The sequence below is a fragment of the Pipistrellus kuhlii genome, unplaced genomic scaffold, assembly GCF_014108245.1.
Source record: "Pipistrellus kuhlii isolate mPipKuh1 unplaced genomic scaffold, mPipKuh1.p scaffold_m20_p_13, whole genome shotgun sequence".
NCBI lineage: Eukaryota > Metazoa > Chordata > Mammalia > Chiroptera > Vespertilionidae > Pipistrellus > Pipistrellus kuhlii.
Genome location: NW_023425438.1, coordinates 22657395 through 22679392, shown reverse-complemented (window position 1 = coordinate 22679392; position 21998 = coordinate 22657395). Strand labels below are relative to the sequence as shown.

The 21998-nt window shown below is 37.3% G+C and overlaps 1 protein-coding gene across 32 annotated transcripts in view; it reads left to right on the top strand.

Annotated features, from left to right (window-relative positions):
- Positions 1–21998, top strand: part of NRXN1 (neurexin 1) — a 973616-nt gene that overhangs the window by 678554 nt on the left and 273064 nt on the right. The gene's annotated exons all lie outside the window — the stretch shown is intronic.

The following is a 21998-nucleotide window of genomic DNA, read 5'->3' as shown; positions in this document are numbered from 1 at the left end:
GGTTTGGCTTAGTGGTAGAGCGTCGGCCTGCGGACTGAAGGGTCCCAGGTTCGATTCCAGTCAAGGGCATGTACATTGGTTGCAGGCACATTCCTGGTAGGGTGTGTGCAAGAGGCAGCTGGTCGATGTTTTTCTCTCATCGATGTTTCTAGCTCTCTATCTCTCTCCCTTCCTCTCTGTAAAAAAAAATCAATAAAATATATTAAAAATAAATAAATAAAATAACAAACAAACATAGCTTTCTGTGCCTGTCAACTGGAAATGGTCAACCCTCTTTCACAGTGGACTCGCTAATGACAAGGAAGGGTTTGCTAGGTAGAGTGGAAATAAGAAAAGACAAAAGAGTGGTCAAGAAGACAGCGTCTGAAAATGGAATGAACTCTAAAAAATGTAAAATGTAATAAATGCTTTGGTTAGTGTTTCTCCTCAATTGCCTTCTCATTTTCTTGATAAGATCTGGCACCTGGAATTAATTTCAGAAGTAGCTGGATAAACTTTTGCTGGTCTGGTGATAGTATTGCTCCAAAGAAAATAGATGTGTGGTCTTGATATGAGGGAGACCTAGGGTCTCAAACGTTCTATCTGCAAAAGTTAAAGGATAGCTCTTTGCTGAAATGCATCATGTGCACAGCCTTCAAAATCGGTTAAGGAAATTGAAATATAACTGGGCTCTAATGTTCTCAGGGAGTTTCCCCACTTCACTGTACCACACAGGGAAATTATCCTTTTGCTAGAGTACACGACAATCTCTTTAACATTGACCTACTTGCGTTGATTTATTATTATTTATCTTTATGTATTTTTCTCTTGGATACCTCTTACTGCTGATAGAAATGCCTAATACTTCTTCTTTATTAGGCATTTCCATCTGTCTGCCAGTCACTTACATTTTTTCATTCATCTGTTTTTGGATTTTATTTTAAAAGTAATAATTTTATATAAAGAGCAAGTAGCTAGTTTCCTTTCATTTGAAATGTTTATGGATCTCTAGGGACCTAGTGACTGTTCTACAATGTTATCTATTCTGTTTATCTATGAGTATATATACCCACATCTAATTGTGGCTGACTGTGTTCTCCTTTTTTATTTTAAACAATAGTAATTTTATCCATTTCCTTTAAAGGGAAGATATAAACTGAAATCTTATAAAAATTGCTTAATTATTATATCCTACTACAACAGTTGGTTAATTCATAAATATGTTAGTTGTCACAGTTGTCTCAACCTCTCTACGTGAGGTTGTAATCATTTCCCATGCAAGCCATTTTATGCATTAGAAAAAAAATTAACATATTGAAAGCTTCACTCAACAGACTAGGTTCATAAAGTCTTAAGGACCCTTATGATGTTGAAGCTGAGAAAGATGAAAGCAGTAACAGTCCATTGATTTCACACGATGTCACTTGCTAAATGATACTTAAGCCAAAAGAGCAATCTTTAAACCAACCCTGGTCTCGGCTGATTCTGAGCCAAATATGTAATCAATAGAGTGATGCAAACTTAAGTTTATGTCTCAGGATGTAGCCCTCACCCTAAACAAGCTGTGCTGTTGAACTACTTGTGTAGACTAGGGGCAGGGACAGCATAGGGACTTCTAGAAGGATGCATGCTCTCACTTTTTAGCCCAATGTTACTGCTTTTACTCTTTTTCCCCCCTCTGTATTCCCTTTCTTTTTCAGTTTCCAAATTATTTAAAATTTCACTCACCTGTTTTAAGTCATTTTCCCCTCTATTTTTTATAATTATGCAATATACAAATATTATTTAATCTCAAGTTATAATGAAACCTCTTACACATATGAGTGATTTGATCAGAATTATCTGAATGTGAAGAACTGGCAGTTGTCTGTATGTAATGATTTGTTTCACTTGGAGTCATTGACTAGGGGACTAGTAGAGATAGCCCTAGATTAATTCAATATTTGGATAGTGCCAAATTCCAATTATTATTACATTATTATTTTTATTGTTTTAATATGAGACAGTTGTGTGAAAGGCAGACTTTTAAAACTTAAGAAATACATCACTGAAGGTATTCCTACGTGTTCTTCCTGCTCATTAATTTTATGACCAAAGACAGGTCATTTGTTGGATTTTTCTTTTACCTTGGCAAAAATGATCACCTTGCCCATTAGCCTCCAAAAAGGTGATTTAAAAGATAAAAAAGGCAACATGATAGATGAAATTCAGTTAGTGTGTAGAGTACTGTCATGTAACTCAGGAGAAAACATGGTTTTCCACCCTCTGGTGGGAAAGGTTTAATGGCATTTCAAATGGTACTATTAATCCACCAGGGAAGGAGTACCATAACTTCACTGGGTATCTATAAAGGGCTTTATATTTTTTGCCAAAACAAACAAACAAACAACAACAACAACAATAACTGATGAGCACATACAAACAAACAAATAAATAAAGGGCTATGGTGTTGGTTAACAGATGCAAGATCACCTTAGGGTGAGAATTAATAAGCTTTGGACTACTGAGTTGAGGGAGCCTGCTCTTTCTCAACCAGAACAACAGAGAAAATGATACCAGTTCTACCTTCATTTTCCTTGTATTTTCACAACTGAAATTGATGGCAAGAATCGCAGAATGAATCCCCTTTTGGATCTGAGTCATATTTGTGACAATAGAACCTACCAAAGCTCATAATCATTCCAACGTTGAATGATTCTGTTCTTGTAAGTAGGAATTATCTTAACATGTATTCACAAAACAAATCAGCCAGGGTGGTTTTTGCTGAGTAACATTTAACCCAACCTTTTTCATAGTAACTGCAATAATTATAGATTTTAGGCTGAGACAACCTCAGTAATTACATAACTAGGTTTTAATAAACCTGAGACTCATTTTAGACTGCCACTTGTATAGATTTTGGATTGTGTTGATTTTGGATGGAGTTACAAGAGCATTCAGGAGGGTTAGATAACTTCAGGAAATAAAAAATGTTAACTGTTAACAATGCTCAGCCAGCATCCTGTTTATTTTGTCCTCTGTGTTTATATCTAAATTTTCTGTAATCATAGAAAGAATGTCTATATGAAACAAAATACCCTCTACTATATTATTTTGCAATTGTAAAAATATAATGAAACATTCTGTGCACTTACTGTTTAAAGTCAAATAAAAGAGGAACAAAAAATTCACTCCAAATATTATTGCAGGTTATCTGCTGCAGTGCGTCACTGCTAAACTCTCCTTCCTGCTCAGGTTAGCCAAACAATTCAGGGTGTCCTGGTATCAAGTTCAAGGGTAGTGTCAGCTTTGGTGGAGTGATATTTTAACCTTAGAGAATAGAGTTGAAAATAACTCTGGAGATTATCAGGAACAACCTCCTTATTTTCAGAAGAGGAAAAGGAGGATTAATGGAGAATTTCAATAACGTTGGCGAAGTCACAGAGTAAGGAGTTAGGAACAGATCTGTACTTTCCCGATCCGAGGTTAGAAATGCTGGCTTTTTAACTGAGTTCATTTGCAGTCTTACTTCACTCATTTTAACATAGAACATATAGACTGTACTAATGAATTCAGAGTGCAGATATGGTTCTAGTGAGAGAGGTAAAGATCTGATTTATGTAAAAATAAGTTACTGTCTTTCTACATATAAGTATATTGTTAACAACAAAATCTGTTTTGAGGCCAAATTTGTTGCTTTTTGTGTGTGTTTGCTTTAACATTAAGCACATGCATCCCTTAGATAATAACGTAGGAGACATTATGGATCCCTGAATATGTGCCTGTCTCTGTGGTTTAGGTTTGGGGAGGCTTCTAGCCATGGGCACATTTCCTCCATTTCCAACAGCACTTTGTTCTGTGTCAACCTAACATTCCACTGGTTAGAAAGTGATCTTACTGCTTTCAAAAGCATCACAGTGGACCTTTCCTTTTTGCCATCTTTCTACTTAACTCCAGGAAGAGTGAACCGCTCTGGGCTTACTTTGGAGGCTTTCCTTGTTACATAAATTTGTTAAGCAAAATCTGCGGCAGACATGAAATTATATTGTGACCTCCTTGGCAGGGTCAAGTTTGGTCTAGAGTACCGTGTATGTCGCTCCCCTGGATATCTTTGGAAAGTCCCCAACCTCCAGGGCTTCAGAGTATGGGTGGCTTGTGCAATACAGATGTTCAAAGCTTTGCACCTTTGAAGAAGGAGATAATAGTGTAATTAGTAATCTGCCTGTCTGCACCGTGTCCTGAAATCAATCTGGGGGGAAAAGTTGAAAAGGCTTAGTAAAGCCTATCAAATCTTTTTGAGTTTTCCCCCCCTTTTTTTGTTAATTGAAAAGAAGGAAGATTGTACAGAATTCATTAACCACATATTCCCAGTTGGAGCTCCGATTTAACCTGCCTCAAAATTGAATCTGTACTTCGGGGCCGTCAGAGAGGAATAGGAACAGAGGCTGGTCTCCCAAGGATCCCGACTGTCTCGCTGTTACAAGTTGCAGTTTTGTCTGGCTGAAGCCTCTGCTTCAAATATAAGGCCGTGCTCAAGCTTCCCGTGCATGTCTTTCTTTGCAGGAGTTCCATTCCCTCAAGTTAGGTCTGTGAGCTGATCTTATGTCAGTGCAATCAAATGCTTCTTTCCAAGAAAATGCTAGAACTTCTGTTGCTGCTGGTGTTTGCCATGCAGGAAGGAAAGTGGTTAATAGGAATTCTGGTTCTTTCCATGTCTCTTACACATCCGTCTCCCCATGAGGAGACAGATCTCTTACATCCATCTCCCCATGAAGAGAGTGGGTTTCACAGAACAATAGGATCCCAGATGACTTGAATTTTCCTCTTGAACCAAGTTCTGATGTGGCCTTCATCCCACTAAAGGGACGTCATGTACGCGTGCACAAGCTGTAGTCCTGAGAGGTTGGTCTCATTCACATTGTTACCCCCGTGGAGTTGCATACTTACTATGATAATTCTCTAGGACATAACAAAGAAATGGCTTGTTCTGACAAAATCACTATACTATGACAATTTCCCAACCGTTGGAAATCAAGGTTTTTGAGGAAGGTTTTTTTTTTTGTTTGTTTTCTAATTTGCCTAAGGGACCCTGTCGATATGTTTTGGGAGACTAAAGGTCTAATAGTTCAAAGTTATGCTAATGATACAGAATGTCTAACTAAACTTGTTCTGTAGAGAAAGGCTTTACAATATTTTATAATGAGGATCAAAGGAGCTAAGAGAATGTATTCAGAGTATACTTTTCAATAGTAGTACATTTCATCACTGCCTCTTCCCCTTTCACTTAACTTCATCTACAAATGCAGGAAGCCATGCTTACGCTCAGCTATGTAGTGACATTTGACCCTATGGTTTATCTCTGTAGCAGAACTAGGTGACCAATAATTTAACTTACTGAAATGCTCTCAATGCAGAAAACAGTGAATACATTTTTTATGAGCAGAGGAAACAAATCAACAAGGCATGATAAGTTAATCCAGCAATTACATGCAAAGAACCAAATAGCAACCAAGCAAAAGAAATTCTGGGACAGTACTGTATAGTTCAGCCTTTTCTGTAAAGTGATTCCTGAAAGCTATTGGCAGAAAGGGAACTCTGCAAATGTTCAGATGACAAATGTAGCCAATTCAGGTGATTTTTTTGTGGAAAGTTCTTATCAAAAGCTACAGATTATATGTGGGGAATATTTTAAAGAAGAGGAGATACAAGTTAGCTGTGTCTTGCAAAAAATTACTTTAAAAAGGTCTTACTAAAAGCTGAGTATTATATCTAGAGAATATTTTAAAGGTGATGAGGAGATACAGGTTAGCTGTGTCTTGCAAAAATGGTTTTAAATAAAAGTGCAGACAATGGTTTTCATTAGAACATCCCTTCTAACTTGTTTGATTCATTAGCAGGATCCTGAAAAATGTCTTCCAGGTACACCTCAGTGTGCTACGTACACAGGGCTCTAAGAATGACATTATATTTTCCTATGGAAGATGATGAGTAAATATATACATATCAAACTTCCTATAATCCTAACTCACCCCATTCATCCTCCAATGCTTCCTATCTCAGTGAATGAATGTCACCTTATCTATCCCCTTTCTAGGACAGATACATGGAGTGATCTTTGATTTCTTCTTTTCCCCCCTCTAAATTTAATTCTCAAAAATTCTTACATTACCTCCTGCATATTTCTCACTTCTGTCTACTTCTTTTCATAGGTCATTATAGTTTACTAGAGGCCCAGTGCACAAATTCGTGCATGGGTGGGGCCCCTTTGGTTGACCTGCGTGGATCAGGTTGAAACCCGCAGTCCAATGCCACCTGCAGCTCCTACCTGCTGCCCCCGCTCATCCCAGCCCCACTGTGCCTTCTTGTGTCCAATCAGTCCAGATCAGAAGAGCCTCGAGGTGCTGCAGCAGAGCTCACCAGCCATGAACTTTGCATCCGCCACTCTTCTGAGGGTGGTGGCCTGTGAGATCAGACTGAAACCTGCTCTCCAACATTCCCCAACGAGTCCCATGTTGCAAGAGCATGCAGGCCAGGCCAAGGGACTTCATTGTTGCTTGATTGAACAGGGGAGGGATTACAGGAGGGCTCCAGGGTGTGTCCGGCCCCATTTTGCCCAGTCCCCGTTGGCTGGACACCAGCAGCAAGCTATCCTACCAGTCAAGTGTCTTCCCCTTGGTAGTCAGTGCATATCATAGCAAGCGGTTGAGCGGCTTTAGCAAATCATTAGCATATTACACTTTGATTGGTTGACCAGTTAACTGGTCACTGGACATCAGACATTTAGCATATTAGGCTTTTATTATATAGGGTTTTTATTTTATGACATAACCTTTTGCTGAGCCTCCTTGCCCCAGCTCTTCACCATTCATTCCATTTTCCACCTAGAGGCCTTGATAATCTTGCTAAAATTCAGAACTGATCATGTCACTTCCCTAATGAAAATCCTCCACATCCCAATCTCTGCTTTAGTATAAACTCCATCCTCCTTGGCATGTGTATGTTTGACATGTTGAAGATTATCTGGAAAGAGTATGGGCAAAAGACAATAAAGTCAGGTAACTGATTTCTCCAGGCTACTTGTAGAAGGGATGTCGCTGTTTTGTTCATTTCCCTACACTCTGATTTCAGCAAGCTGACACCTTTTCATGGGCACAGAACAATTTGGTCAGCTTTTGGTGAATGCCCTATAAAGTTACAGTAGAAATTGGCCGTTCCTATTATAAAGGCATCCCATACATATTACTCATGGATGAAGACATTGTGGGTTTTATGCTTTCATATCATTAATGGGATTGAAAGGGAGCATAGTCTTTGTTATTTTGGGAATCTACACCTTGAAATGTATACTATAGTATGTGGAGGATGAATGCTGCTTGCCAAATAGATAATGTTATGGTAAATGAATATGGAAATAACTTGGTTACAAATACTAAAATGGCAGAAGAATAAAAATTGCTTGACCAGAATTTCTTGATACCAGAATATTTACATCACTTGAAAAAAACAATAGAGTCTTTTGAAAAAGTTGTTCCGTGTTTCCATCCTTGAAATGTGCCCTTTAGAATTATTTTAGATGTTTATTTGCATAATAATAAATGAAATCCCAGCTTCTGAAATTTTCTTTGTTTAGAACTTGCTTATTTTAGTTTTGAAAGAATCTGAATTTGAGGAGCAACAAAGGAATCTTATTTTAGGCTATTCATCAAGGGAAGGGCTATTCTTTGGTTTTTCATTTGTTCTGCTTTGTTATTTTAAGTTATCTGTCCCTAGTGTGATATTGGTTATCTAAAGGCTCACCCCCTCTGACCAGTGAACATGATGTTTTACTGTCTTCCCTGGGGTTATATATATATTAGAGGCCTAGTGCATGGATTTGTGCACCGGTGGGGTCCCTTGGCTTGGCCTGTGCCCACTCACTCTCCAGGACCCGTTGGGGGATAGATATTGGACTGTTGGTTTCAGCCTGATCTTGGCAGGCCAGGCTGAGGGACACCACCAGTGCACCAATCTGTGAATTAGGCCTCTAGTATGCATATAAGATCTTTGGTTAATCTCTTCCTGCCTTCCTCCTCCTTTCCCTCTGAGATTTATCAGTCTGTTCCATGTTTCCATGCCTGTGCATTGAACGTCTGTCCTCTGGTTGTCGTTGCACATCCATAGCTAATGGTTGAACAGCCAGCTGGTCACTTATTACACATATACATTTATGTGTACTCCAAAGTAACATACATGTCCAATAACAGAAAATTAAGACCTATTATTTGATTCCAAAGTTAACAGTTGAAGAGAAATAAAAATAGCAGCTAGATTTTTTTACTAATCTTTTTTCTTTACCACTCTCAATATATAGCACTTTGGTGGTGTCTTCTGAATTATAAAACTTTTCAAGACATTGAGAAAAGTTGTTGACTTACAGATTGACACCACATGATACTCCCCCCCCCCCAAATTTCCATTAATTAAGTACTTTGTTATACATATAATAACAAATATATTTGATTCTGAAACATCAAATGAAAATAAAGATGCCATAAAAATAGTTCTGGATGTTACGTATTTTATTTCCTTTGCCCCATCAAATGTTGTTATGAAGGAATTCATGGTATTCTAGGGTCTGAGTTAAACATTCAGAACCCAGAGAGTGAGTTCCTATCCTCAACATAGAATATTAGAGACAAACCGTATAAAACCAACACAAAATGAAATAGATAAAATTTACTCTATATTGATCAATATACACTTGCTTTGACTCTTTTCAAGAAATGGAGATAAAATGCATTGCTCCAGAAGTCATATCTCCTGGAATTGATTCCAGGTGACTGTTCCTCATGTTGTTTCTATAAAATATTATTTAGCATTTTGATTAGTGTATAAAATACCTCAAAATAACATTTCTCACTATTAAGCTTCCCTGATAATACTTTAGTTTCAATGGGGAAGTAGAGATTTTTCTCTAAGAATGAGGATGAAATAGGGAAGAGAAATTGTATCGACCTCATTGAAACTTGAGGCAGGGGACTTTTGATGCTGTGGTTAACCTGGTGGAAAAATCCTGGAGGACATTACTGGTGGAGGAAGGTCTAAAGCAACTGCTTCCTCAGGATACATTTTGGCAATGCCTCCTAGTGTCTGATATACACAGTTGTATCAAACAGTGGTTACAAAAGTATATTGCAGTGAAAGCCCATGTAACAACCAAGTACTATTTTAATGCTATACATGTTTGCGTTCCATGTTTGGCACACAGTCTGTGCACCTCGTAGCATCATCTGTCTCAGTTTCTGTCATCACTCAGAAAGGAGAAAGTGGAGCGTGGGCAGGAAAGTGCAGGTACATTTCAGGGCCTGCACTTGGACAACGGAAGACATTGGACATCCTTTTTGGCCATGCATTCCTGGTGAGAACTTAGTCCCAGGGTACCCTTAAGCTCCGAGGGAGAATGGGACATGTAGGCTTGAGCAGGACAGCTGTATTGTATGCCCCGCTTTGAGTTCTATTATTAAAGAAGGTGAAGTAGACAATGGTGAACATCAGTCTTCACCACAGACGTAAATGGAAAGAATGATCAAGACAGTAGAAACCTATTAAAAGGGACACATTGGGCAGTACCACATTACTCAGACAAGGCAATGGGTTATTAAAGCACCAAAATGTAGTCCAATGTATAGGTAGTTCATTCTCAGGAAACAATGCCTTTCCTCAGGTCTCCTTTTTGTTAATGCCTCCAGGTGTCTAATATGCATCACTGTATTGGAAGTGAGCACAAAGGTTACAAAATGATATTGCAGTAAATATAGTAGCCAACTGACTATAATTTTAATGCTACATATGTTTAATGGCTTCCATGTTACATGATCTCCGAACCTAGTAGCATCATTTGCCTCCGTATATTGTTGAATTTTCAGAAAGCTCTCTATGTTATGTTTTAATTCTTGCAAATTGCTTGCCAATTTAATACGAGCAGCATCTAAACAGTAAGTAATTGCTTATGATAATGAGTGCAAACTAATTTGCTCGAATATGTTAATATTCACAAAGCACTGTTATACTGCCTGCTGTTCCAAAAATACTGCTCTCTTGTTTAAATGTAGCTTTTAGATAGCGTTATTGTTACAGATCTGACTAAAATAATCACTTCAGTAGTATCTACCCCAAAGTTATATGAGTATGACTTCAAGAAGGAACAGAACAACATGCCATTCCTTGATAAATGGTTTAGAATATTCTAGAGAAAAAGAATCACATGCTTAATAATTAATTCTAATTAGTGATTGATAGCAGTAAGCTGATTATACTGAGTTAGAAATGACCTCTTTTTTCACACAAGAATGATAAAACCTAATTTTAAGGACTTCAAAGACAGATGGCAAGCAACTTCATTTGAATACAATGCAACTTAAAATGACTTAAACTTTTAAGGATGATGCTAGAGATCTGGGTGTTCTGGGTGTTTTGTAAGTTTGAAGCCTGCCTCACCCCTAATAGTACTCTTCTCCTTCTCCTTATAAGTCTTTTGCAATTATTTTCAGAGCTGCTATTTGAAGATGGCAGAGCTCAAAGACATATGTTTCAAACCTGAGGGTCTTTTGAAATGAAGGACCTGAGTGTTCAAGGATCTGAGGTGCAGATTGGAACCACTTTGTAACATTAGTCTAGGAAGATAGAATCTTATGAGCTAAATACAAAAGAAGAAAGGTTTGACACTTCCCTGCCCCAGGGCTGATTTGGCACTTTAATCCACCCTCTAAAAGTTCAATCATTTCAACTTCAAAAAATGACTCTCACACTTAGTTATATATCTTCACATGGGTGGTGAAATAGAAAGAACTCTGTAGAAAACTTTTTTTTTTTTTTTTCCCCTAGCATTTTCAAAATCCATGTCTTTGTTGCATTCCATGGGGTAAATATCCTCATGGGGGGAAAAAATCCATCTATGCATTTTAAACCTTATAAATATCCACGATTGCTTGTCAAAGTAAGTGATCTAACTTTCCAGTATTTTGTTTCTTGTAACTTTTATTATGAAAGTATGTGAATTGATATGTCTCAGAATCAGCTGAGTTTTATTCTTACTGTTATCTTCATAAGCTGCTCCAGAAAGTCTGAGATAAGAAACGAATAAACAAGCCAAATGTACATACACTTTATTTTAATTTAGGATGCTATCAAATTTTACTTTTTCTACTCAGCATAGAGCAGGGCTTAAATTAGAAGTGGTTTCTTTTCTGGTAAAGATGGAATGAACACATTTGTGATAAGTAGCAAATAGCTCCAAAGCATTTCTTATTAAATACATTTTCTCTCTTTTGACAGTACTATCACATTTTTTCTACATTTGTGAAGTCATATGACTCTTTGTTAAAGGAAATTTGCATTTCATAGAATTATGAATATACTGAGATATTGGAACTGATCTAATCTCTCTCTTTAACACTAACCTTGAACTGTCTCATTTTCTATGATATGATTTCTACTCTGTATTTATCTACAGATTTAATTCAGGAGACAGAGATAGGAAAAAGTGGTGCTTAAAATGCATCCGCTCCTTTATTAATATAAGTGGATCTGCTTCCTATTTCTGGAACCCATTTTGCACCTCTGTGACTTTTCTCATAATAATCCTTCCCACAAGATATGTTTGCCCTTATTTTCCAGAACTACATTACAAAGAATTTGGATTTATTTGGGGAAACCAAGTGAATTCTGCAATTTGGCTTGGGTAGAGGGTTGGTTTGTTTGGAGGATGTTCAAAGATACCATAAGGATTTTTCACTTAATTTGGTAGACAGCTGTTTAATCACCTAAGGTCTTTTCACAAATACCATTTTTAATAACAACAACAATCTGATGTTAGTTTGTAAGGTAGATCTAAGTTTAAGGAGGGACAGGAAAGTGTCAGATAAGCAGGGATGAGTCTTTATTCCTACATTTAAGACTGAAGATGATAGATAAGCATTGGCTATAAGAACGGAAATACAGAAGTACAAGAATTGACATCTGATTGAATGGGTAGTGATCAGTGTGGAAAAGCTACCTTCTCAAAAGAAGACTTATACATTCCTATGGTCTCCAGAGTCTAGTGTGGTGCTTTATACATATAAATGCTTAATTAAATTGTATTGAGTGTATAGATATTTTTATTCTTGAATCATGCTGTTGTACTGCCTCTGAATTCTCTTTCTCCCATCATAACATTCTGCTATTGTCTCAGCATTGTGTTTTGTTTGCTTTTGTAAAAAATCCTAACTCCTTATTTTGAATTAGAGTATTTCCCTATTATTTCACTAAGCTCATTTGGCTTTCAATCTTTCAAATATCTTCTAAACTAATTTCACATTGGATTCCCCCCCCCCCTTATTATGTTAGAATAAATACAAATCTTCCCTCTAAAATGACCAAAATTTCGTCTTTTGACTCATCTCTTCTATCACAACAACTGTATATACTACTTTTTACACAAATATATTAGAAAAACATGTTAACATCTGTACTGATTTTTTTTTTTTTTTTTGCCTCTTCCTAACACTAATGTCCCTCTTAGATTTCAAACTTATGAAAGGAATTAGCTCACACTTTACTTTGAGTCAGTTTAAATAAGATTGGACAAGCACATTTTATCTCAAGGCTATTTACCTACATGATGTTAGGGCTGGAAACTATTTCATAAGAATTTCAGTGACTGCTACATTGATCCACCCTGATAAACAAATGAATAAATGGATGAATGAGTACTTGGTCTACTAGATGAACTGATCTCAGATTTTACTTTCTATTTAGGCTTTTTTTTTTTTAATCTGATTTTTTTAGGTATCTTCACTTTAGAGGCTTAATTATGGTTTGTTTACAATGAGCTATGTTATAAGCAAATTTCTTATATGTAGAAAAACATGTAAGTCTTCCACCTACCTCCAAATGCTCTCTGGTTCTCAAAGCCAAGCAAAATCTCCAATTGCACTTCATTTCAAGGGCTAGGGATTTTTCAAGCTACCTGTGTTTCATAGTAGCCCACCATCAACAATCTTATTCAAATCCTAAATTGTTTTTTGTGACTAATACATTCCCTTGGAAAATTGTTCTGAAGTAATTTTAGACTTATTAAAAAAAAAAGTATAGAAGTAAAACGCAGTTTTTCCTTATCCTTTCAACTACCTCTAATAAAGTTCACATTTTATATAACTCTAGGTGAAACCAGAAAATCAGCATTAATGTAATGGTAGTAACTAATGAAAGAACTTATTTAAAAAATTACCAGTTGTTTCAATTATGGTCTTTTCCGTGGTCCAGGATCTAAACCCAGATCTCACATTGCCTCTAGTTGTCATGTTTTTTTGGTCTCCTCCAATTTGGGAGATTTTTCACTCTTTTTCTGATCTTCCTAATCTTGACTCTCCCGGGAGTTATTTTGTAGAATGTCTGCAATTTGAGTTTCTTGGATGCTTTCTTAGGATTAGGCTGAGGCTATGCATTTTTGACAAAAACAGAACAGAAACGATGTTGTGCCCTTTTCAGCACTTCATGTTTGGAGGACCCGAATTTGATATATCCCATTTCTGGTGGTGGTAATTTTGATCACCTGGGTATAGTGCTGCCTCATTGGTTTCTCTGATGATTATACATTCTTAAAAACCTAAGGACCAGCAGGCTATCTTCTGCCTTTCCCTATAAAATATGGAGATCTTTGTCTAGTCAAGTAAATTGGAAGAATAGGTACCAGCTCTCTTATGTTCACCATTACCTGGTTGAAGAGCCTGATGACTCATCACAGCTATTCCTTGCTCTGACATAATGAAATGGAGCATGGCATTCATTATCAGAGTTTTCTAGGCAATCTATTCCCTCATCTGAGTTTGTTGTATTTGGTGAAATTCTCTAGGTTTCTTATACAACTACCGACATTCGTTTCATTTTGTTAACGGATGTAGACATGAAATTTGTTATACGCATCTGAGAATCAGGAGCCTTATGTTATTCATTATTGTATCAATATTCCCACCATAGATCAAGGAATATATTATGTCATTGTTCATGACTGATAAATGATTAACAGTGCATGAGTTTCATAAAGATACTAAAAAAATTAAATCTAGTCTCTTCAGTAGGCGTACATTTAAGATAGAAATTTCAATAGAAGACATCTCTGATATATAATAGTTCATAAGTTAAAAATAAGTTCTGTAGATACAGAGGAATGAGAGTGGGAATCAGGACTGAAATAGAAAACTGGGCATGCAGTAGAGAAGCATAAACCGGTAAGAGCACGAGTTACTTTGGGAGGAAAAGATGTATTCCACTGGTGAATGCCTAGGTGATAGTTAGATTTCAGTTTGACGCGACTTCTGAGTCAGAAGCTAATATTCTATCCAGTTCCGGTCCAAAATAACTAGCAAATAGTTTTAGCGGGGTCTTGGGCTAGGAGAAAATGATTTAAATAGAGCAGATAGGCTGGAAGATGTTAAGTGAGAGGAACTAAGATTAGAAATTAGAAAACAAACAAAAGCAAAACTTCAGCTTTCCGCCTAAAATTATTACGAATTGTATTGTTGGTTTGGTGGCCTCTATTTATCTTAAGGATGTAAAGCAAATATTTTAAAATATCCACGGCAGCTCTGTGTTCAGGATTTCATTCCATTGTTAAAGGCAGGAAACGGTATCACTGCCAAAAAGTTGCAAGGCCTCTGAGGTGGAGAATAGAGTGATTATAGTATTAATAACAAAGATTGGTCTTCTGCACCTCTCTCTGTTCCGCAAGAGGCCTCAGAATGAGCCAAACGCTTGGATGGCTTTGGAGGCAGATGCCTACAATAAAGCTTTGCAAAGGCCTCACACCTTGTAAAGATCCAGGCGCGACTTGGAAAATGTCAGAATGTGAATGAATCATTTCTGCTAAGTGTCATTATAGAAACCTTGAGCCTTCCCATATCACACGGGCTGGGTACTATTTGTGGAACCCCTGAATAAATGTCTGAGACATGGACAAGGTCGGTCAGCCATGATTTCACTCCTATTCTGAAGGATTATTATAGTTATTAGAGAGGAGCATGCTTGGTTTCAAAAATAATTGATATATTTTTTTTCCACCTGGCATGCTCTTTCCATAAATGCCAAAATATGAAAATGTCAAACATCAAAATGAAAAATATACATGATGCATTTATAAATATATTATTCTTTCCCAGATCACAAGAATATAGAAGTTTTTTATTTTATTTTAGGACATACAGACTAGAAAAATATGGAATATTTAATAGAAAAAGATTTTTATTAGAGAAAAGTTTTGGGCCAATAGGCAAAGAGGAAAATGTCCTTATTTTTTTCATTGAAGTACATAATTACTATTGGAATTACATTTGAGAGAAATGATTCCTAACCTCCTAGGAATCATGATAGCTTTTTGCAGTTCCATTTTCTTGATAGTTTTATTTTAATTAAAATTTCTTATTGAATAAGCATACACCACGTTTTTATTTTAAAATGGCATATCGACTGGGGTAGAGCGGGGTCTTGTTTAGGCTGGCTTAGTGGGGGAACCCTCTCTGCTTTCAGGGCCCCAGGTTTACTGAGGAGTCTGAGTGGTTCAGCCCCCTTTGATCCCATTGAAAGTTTGGGAGGCGTTCATTTTTAATGACTTGTGAGACCCCGTGGACCCTGAGAGTCCAGCAATATTTCTGATTTGCATGGGCTTCGAGAGCTTTTAATGAAAGAACTTGAACCGAGTTTATGATCCGTGTTTAATAGAACAGCATGTGTGCACTGACTCTGCATAGTGTCCCTCCTAGGACATTCCAATGCAAGGAAACTGGGTGCTCCCATGTTGACATTTCTTGTTTTTCTCAGTTTACATTTAATTTTGTAAATGGCCCACAAATTGAAAAAAAAAAATCATTTTCTTAATTCCTAAGAGTCTAGGGCAGTGGTCAGCAAACCTCGGCTCGTGAGCCACATGCAGGCTCTTTGGTCCCTTGGGTGTGGCTCTTCCACAAAATGCCACGTGCGGGTGATTGGAAATTTGTGGCCCAAGCGCAGAAGTCAGTTTTCGGCCTGGTTGAGTCTATTTTGAAGAAGTGACATTAGAACACTCAAGGGGCCAAAGAGCCGCATGTGACTCGCGAGCCACGGTTTGCCAACCACTGGTCTAGGATTCTGATGGAGCATGCGACTTGCCATATACTATGAAAAACCTCCCATCGTCCCTACTGTATTGAATATCATTGTGAGCCTACTTGATTAGGCTTTCATTATTTGGAAAACATCTCAACTGTTCCTCAGTTTATTTTCTTTGCTTTGACTCAGACTACAGGTTTATTTCTAAGCCATTTCAGCAGCATGCAATGTTTCTTGCCCTGCCTGTCATGTTAAGGACCTACCTGCTCTATTTGACTCGGTCCAGGAATGAAAACCCTATCTCATTTTCCATACCCTGTAGCTAGTTGTAATGCATTTGTCCATTCTCATAAGCTTGCACCTTCCATGAGGAGTCTTAAATTATGATATATGTTTAGTCTTTATTTTCATTTTCTAATATTTCTGCATCTTTAGAAGTATAGTAACCATTGAGGGCTATCTCTTCTCAATCTTGGTAATCGTTGTCAATTACTTTCTAAAATTAGAAGTGGTTACATATTATAGGTAAGGAACTCCCATTACTCTGATTCCATTCCTCTCTCCTCTTAAAATGCCCACATAACCTGAGTTTTTAATGCTCCTATGTGAAGTTTTAAAATTAGGAAGCTATTGTGCCAAGTTTTATGGAATAATTCTTTGTGGTCTCACAAAAAATTTATAGAAACAGAGAAAGACAATTAACTGTAAAAAGTTGTTATTTTAGTACACACATAGAATTAAGATTTGTGTATTTTGTTTGTTTGTTTCATCACTTTAAAAAATGTTTCATAGTCTAAAATTTATTTTTTAAATAAGGTGGCCTTATTGTTTTTGCTTTATATGAACTTTAGTACACAAAAAAATACTTCCACATCGGTAAAATTTGTTCTTAATATTCACATTTAAGAGCAGCCTCTTGACAAGGTTGTAGAAAGAATAATAGTTCTCCTTAATTATAAGTGTTTTACTTTTAATTTCCATCTGACTGCCTGGCAAACTTTCACTGGAAAAAGTGTTATATCCCTGTTACACTTAATAGAATCATAATGGCCTAAATGTTTCATGTTGGCTACACAATGACATTTGAAGTATTATAGGGTTTCAGAAAAGAGTCTTTTATTTATTTAGTTATGTTATGAGTTAGAGAAGCTAATCTATTCAGAAGCTAATTATATTATTGTTCATGTTACAAGGATCCAGAGCAACCAATAATTAAGCATACCTGTGCATGCTTATTGGTTTTCTTTTTCAGAAACATTCAATTTGTTTGGGGGAATATATTAGCTTTTTCAGGAACACGTGAGGCAGACATGAGCACACTTAGGGAGGAAATGGTTGGCAAGAAAGAGAAGAAAGGAAGAGAGCCCCATATGTAAATATATGTTAAATAAACTCTAAAAATATTTCTTCTTCTAAAATCACAGGCAGTTCAGACATTAGAAATAAGAGTCCACGTGTACATTTTACAAACATTTTTTTGCAGTGTAAAGTACATGGATGCTGTTAAATTTGCATCTGATGGAGCCAGCTTTGTTAATCAATTTGTAGCGAGGAATGTAGACTTGCTGCACTACTTAAATGTGGAGCTTGCTGAAAACCACTTTGAGCTTGAGTCACCCATACATTCAGTGATGTGAGGGATGTCAAGGTTAATCTGCAATAAATCCATTAGTCGTCATGGCACTGAAGTGTCAGCGCTTGCGTATAGAAGCAGGCATAATAATGACGGCTATCTGTTCCTCCATGTCAAGAAAATGCTTGCAACTGATTAAGATGTACTATTGCTGCACATTGAATTCACTTACCTAATAAAATAAAAGACGTTCCTATAAAAATAAAAATTTAAAAATAAAGCTAGATTGTGGTTCATCTTGTATAGGCTTGCTTCTTTATTTAATAGCCACAGTGAGTTTTTTGCATCATGCTATAATTTTTCCCATCCTAGATGCATTATGATGATGAACTAATACTGTTTTCTCATGAAAGCTCTCATTTAATGCAATTTAATATCCTTCCCATTGTCAACTATTAGTGGATGTAAATAATGATATAATGGGTTTATGTGAAAAAAAAAAGTGCTAATCCAAGGAATTAAATACTGAAAAGGCTAATAAAAATAGGGGTATAGGAAAGTCATTTCTTAAAAGGCATTCAGTTTGAACATAACTTTGAAATAAGTTAAACTTTTCTAAAGGTTCTTATTCTATATAATAAAAGCCTACGTGACATCACACCCTCACATGACATCATCATAAGATGGCCACCACAAAATGGCTGCGAGCACAGCAGAGTTAGGGCCCACTGAACCTTCACCTGGTGAGGCTTGGGGCCCCAGGGCTCTGCCTGGTGCAGAGGAGGCCGGTCCCAGCATCTCTGCTGCCTCATGTGGTGGAGGCGGGTCCTGGTGGAGAAGGCTCCTGGTGGAGAAGGCAGGTCATGGTAGGGGAGGGCAGCTGTGGGTGATCAGGCTGGCGGTGGAGGACAGTTGGGGGCAATCAAGCATTCAGAGGAAGGCAGTTTGGGGTGACCAGGCCTATAGGGGAGGGCAGTAAGGGGTCATCAGGTTAGCAGGGGAGGGCAGTTGGAGGCCATCAGGCCAGTAGGGGAGGGCCAGTTGGGGACAATCAGCCTGGCAGGGGAGGAATTAGATGTCAATTAGGCTGGCAGGGGAGCAGTTAGGGGGTGATCAGTGATCAGGATGGCAGGCAGACGCGGTTATGGACAATCAGGCAGGCAGGCAGAGAAGCGGTTAGGAGCCAGCAGTCCTGGATTGTGAGAGGGATGTCTGACTGCTGGAATAGGCAGGTATCGTACCTAAACCGGCAGTCAGATATCCCCCAAGGTGTCCCAGATTGGGGAGGGTGCAGGCAAGTTTGTGGGGCACCCTCCACCTGCCCTCATGTATGAATTTCAAGCACTGTGCCTCTAGTAGTAAGATAAAACAACAATGTTGTAATATTAGTCATTTTATTTTTTCACCACAGACATACATACAAACACTTCATCTGTTTTCTGTAAAGTGCATTGGACATTTACTATATGCCAGAAATGGGACTAAAGTGTTACAGTGCAATATGTCAGTTAATCCTGATAGAAGCTACATGAGGTAATAGTATCATTATGCTTGATTTTTTTTCCCCTAGGTAGGAAACAGAAGACTTAGAATAAATAGCTTTGTCAAGATAATGTAGCTAGTAAATAGAACAGTTGGACTTTTAACTCGGTTGTGCCTGAGTCCAGAGTATACATTCTTAATGTCTTAATTATTCTCCTTCAGTAAGTACATCATGCCCTTAGTTCAGAAAGAGGCAATTTAAAGTACATAGATTTGAAAATGTTAGTCACCTGACCCACTATATTATATTTTTGGAGTAGGCTCATATTCTCAAGATTACCAAAATGGAGAGGATATGGTAATTTCTTATCTTGATGGAATGAGGACTTTAAGAGCACAGAGATTTTTGTAGAGCTTGATGTAAAGTGATTTTTTTTTTAAAGGAAGCCACAATGCTTACAGGGGTTGGTAGGAGAGAACTGTGCCATGGCTGTCCATCTGATTCCTTTGCTTATTATGGAATTGTGCCGATGTGTACAAATCAGTGTATTGTTGTGCATACTGAAGGAAAAGGAAGAGAGATTGCCTTTCAGATGTACCTGGAGGAAAAGGACACTAGAAATAGTTGTATTGTTTGAGCCAGGTTATCACAACTGCTTTTGCTTTATTTGGATGAAACCTAGAGAATTGGAAAGTCATTGTAAGAAGGACAGAGTAGCTAATAGCATGCTAGTGACCAAGCTGTAACACTCATTGGGAAAGGTTGAAATGTGGGATGAAATCAAGTCTGGAGTAATGATATTTGTATTGTGACATTTATCTTGCTGAAAATATAAGCCTTTACATTATTATCCTCAAGCCCTGTGACTGAGCAACGAGAAACTTTCATAGTTCCATAAGTTTGGAAAGTACCCTAAACCAAATGTTAACCTACATATATTAAATGTCCTGTCACTTCACATTTATATGTGATTTTTTTTTCTTTTTTAAAAGCATTGTGAGGTGAAAGGACAGTATATGATCATGGAGTGCAAATGTCACTTTATGGATATGAGACATTAGAATATGATAACAGTTGGCCTTGATAAATTCAGACTGACATATCCAATTAACTTTTTTTTTGACTGTCTTGTTATCATAACAGAAACATTTCTGTAATTAAAAAAAAAAATCCCGCATGGCAGTCAGACTCTGAAGACTAGGTTTCCTACCAGCTCTGCAAGGTAACCAAGTTTGCAACATGAGATATCAAGCCAATCTTTATGGCTAAATTTCCTCAAATATCATAGAGGAGCAATGCTTGCCTTACTTCCCACACAGAAGCAGAAAATAAAAGAAGAGCTGTTATAAGATAATGTAAGATATTTGCTGCTTTGCAACACTGCCTTTCTTGCATGAGTCTGGGAAACATCTGGATTCTCATATGTTTTATGTTGTCAAGTAGCATCTCTGGTTTCGAATGCTTTCCTAACTTCACAGGAAACATGTGGTCATTAGAGAACAAAGTTAACTAAAAGGGAGAAAATAAAATTAGGGACCAGCACTCAGAGGTCACCACATCTCCGCATCTTCGTTTTAAAGAAACCTTCACATATAAGTGTTCTTGTCCTCTTTTTATCGATGCTCGTGTTCCTGAAGCATGAAATATTTAACCATCTACAAAAATTACCAAGCAGGAAAATACTGATTAGATAGTGCTTGCTTATTGATGAACAGTCCTCTTGTGGTCCTGAAGGCTCTGGCGTTCCTGGTACACAAATCTGTAGGATCTGAGTTTTCTTTGCTCACACTGAGACTAGTGCCTTTAAATATAACCTACCTTTTCTCACATGAGAGAAACTACGCTTATTTATTAGTACCCCCAAATTTAATAGAGACATGCACAGTCTCTCTACCATTGCATTTCCCACAAATTTCTGTTCTATCACTTTTATATGCAATGTCATCCTGACACACTTCCTGGGTCAGGACCAGGTACCTAGGCATGTTACTGGTAAAGCAATCAGGACTGCCTGCGTAGGGCATAGTGCTTGGAGTTTCCCATGGAAATGACTCAGACATAATGCAGAGAAAATCTGGCTCCACCATACAGTCGAGGGAAATAGGTTATGTTTTTAGCTATTTTAATTAAATATACATGAATGTGAGATTGTCAGCTTCATTTAATTGGTAAATTTGGTAGTCAGAGAAATTTGATAAGCAGATATCTTGAAAACATACCGATGAACATATGACTTTTATACATAAGCCTTACTCTTGGTAGAAGCTATTTTTCCATAAACACAAGATGCTTCGTGGCCTAAATTTTAATATTCACTCTTACTGCTTCCTTTATGTTCAGCACATAGTAGGTGCACATTAAATATGTAGTGGCTACGCGCCCCTCTATAAGTTGTACCCTAAGTTCTGTTCCAATAATTTTTTTCTGTGTGTGGAGAAAGATCTCCTTTGCATTATATATATTTTTGCATATGTCTTCCAAATATCCTGACTGAAACAGTTGATTTTATTGCACTCAGTGAGAGCAAAGATTAAAAAAAGAAAAAAAGAAAAAAAAAGAAAGGCTTCCATGCTTTGTATGCTTAGTAAACCTGTTTGAAGAAGAAAACCCTGTTTTTAAAGTAAGATGGATAATTTACTGACATCACTACCAGAAAGTAAAATTTGAACATTCACCACATGTGGCTATGACATTCATGTTAGTGCTGCAAGACTAGTATTCACTTTGGGATGGGGGTGGGGAGGAGGGAGAGAATGGGTCTTTCCATGTTGCTGGGGAGTGTGACAGCTACTAGATGTTGCTTGTTAAATAAGACTTGACTTCTATGGATGTGATCTAATATCTGTATTTTCTAGACATGACCCACTGGGGCTTATGACTGTT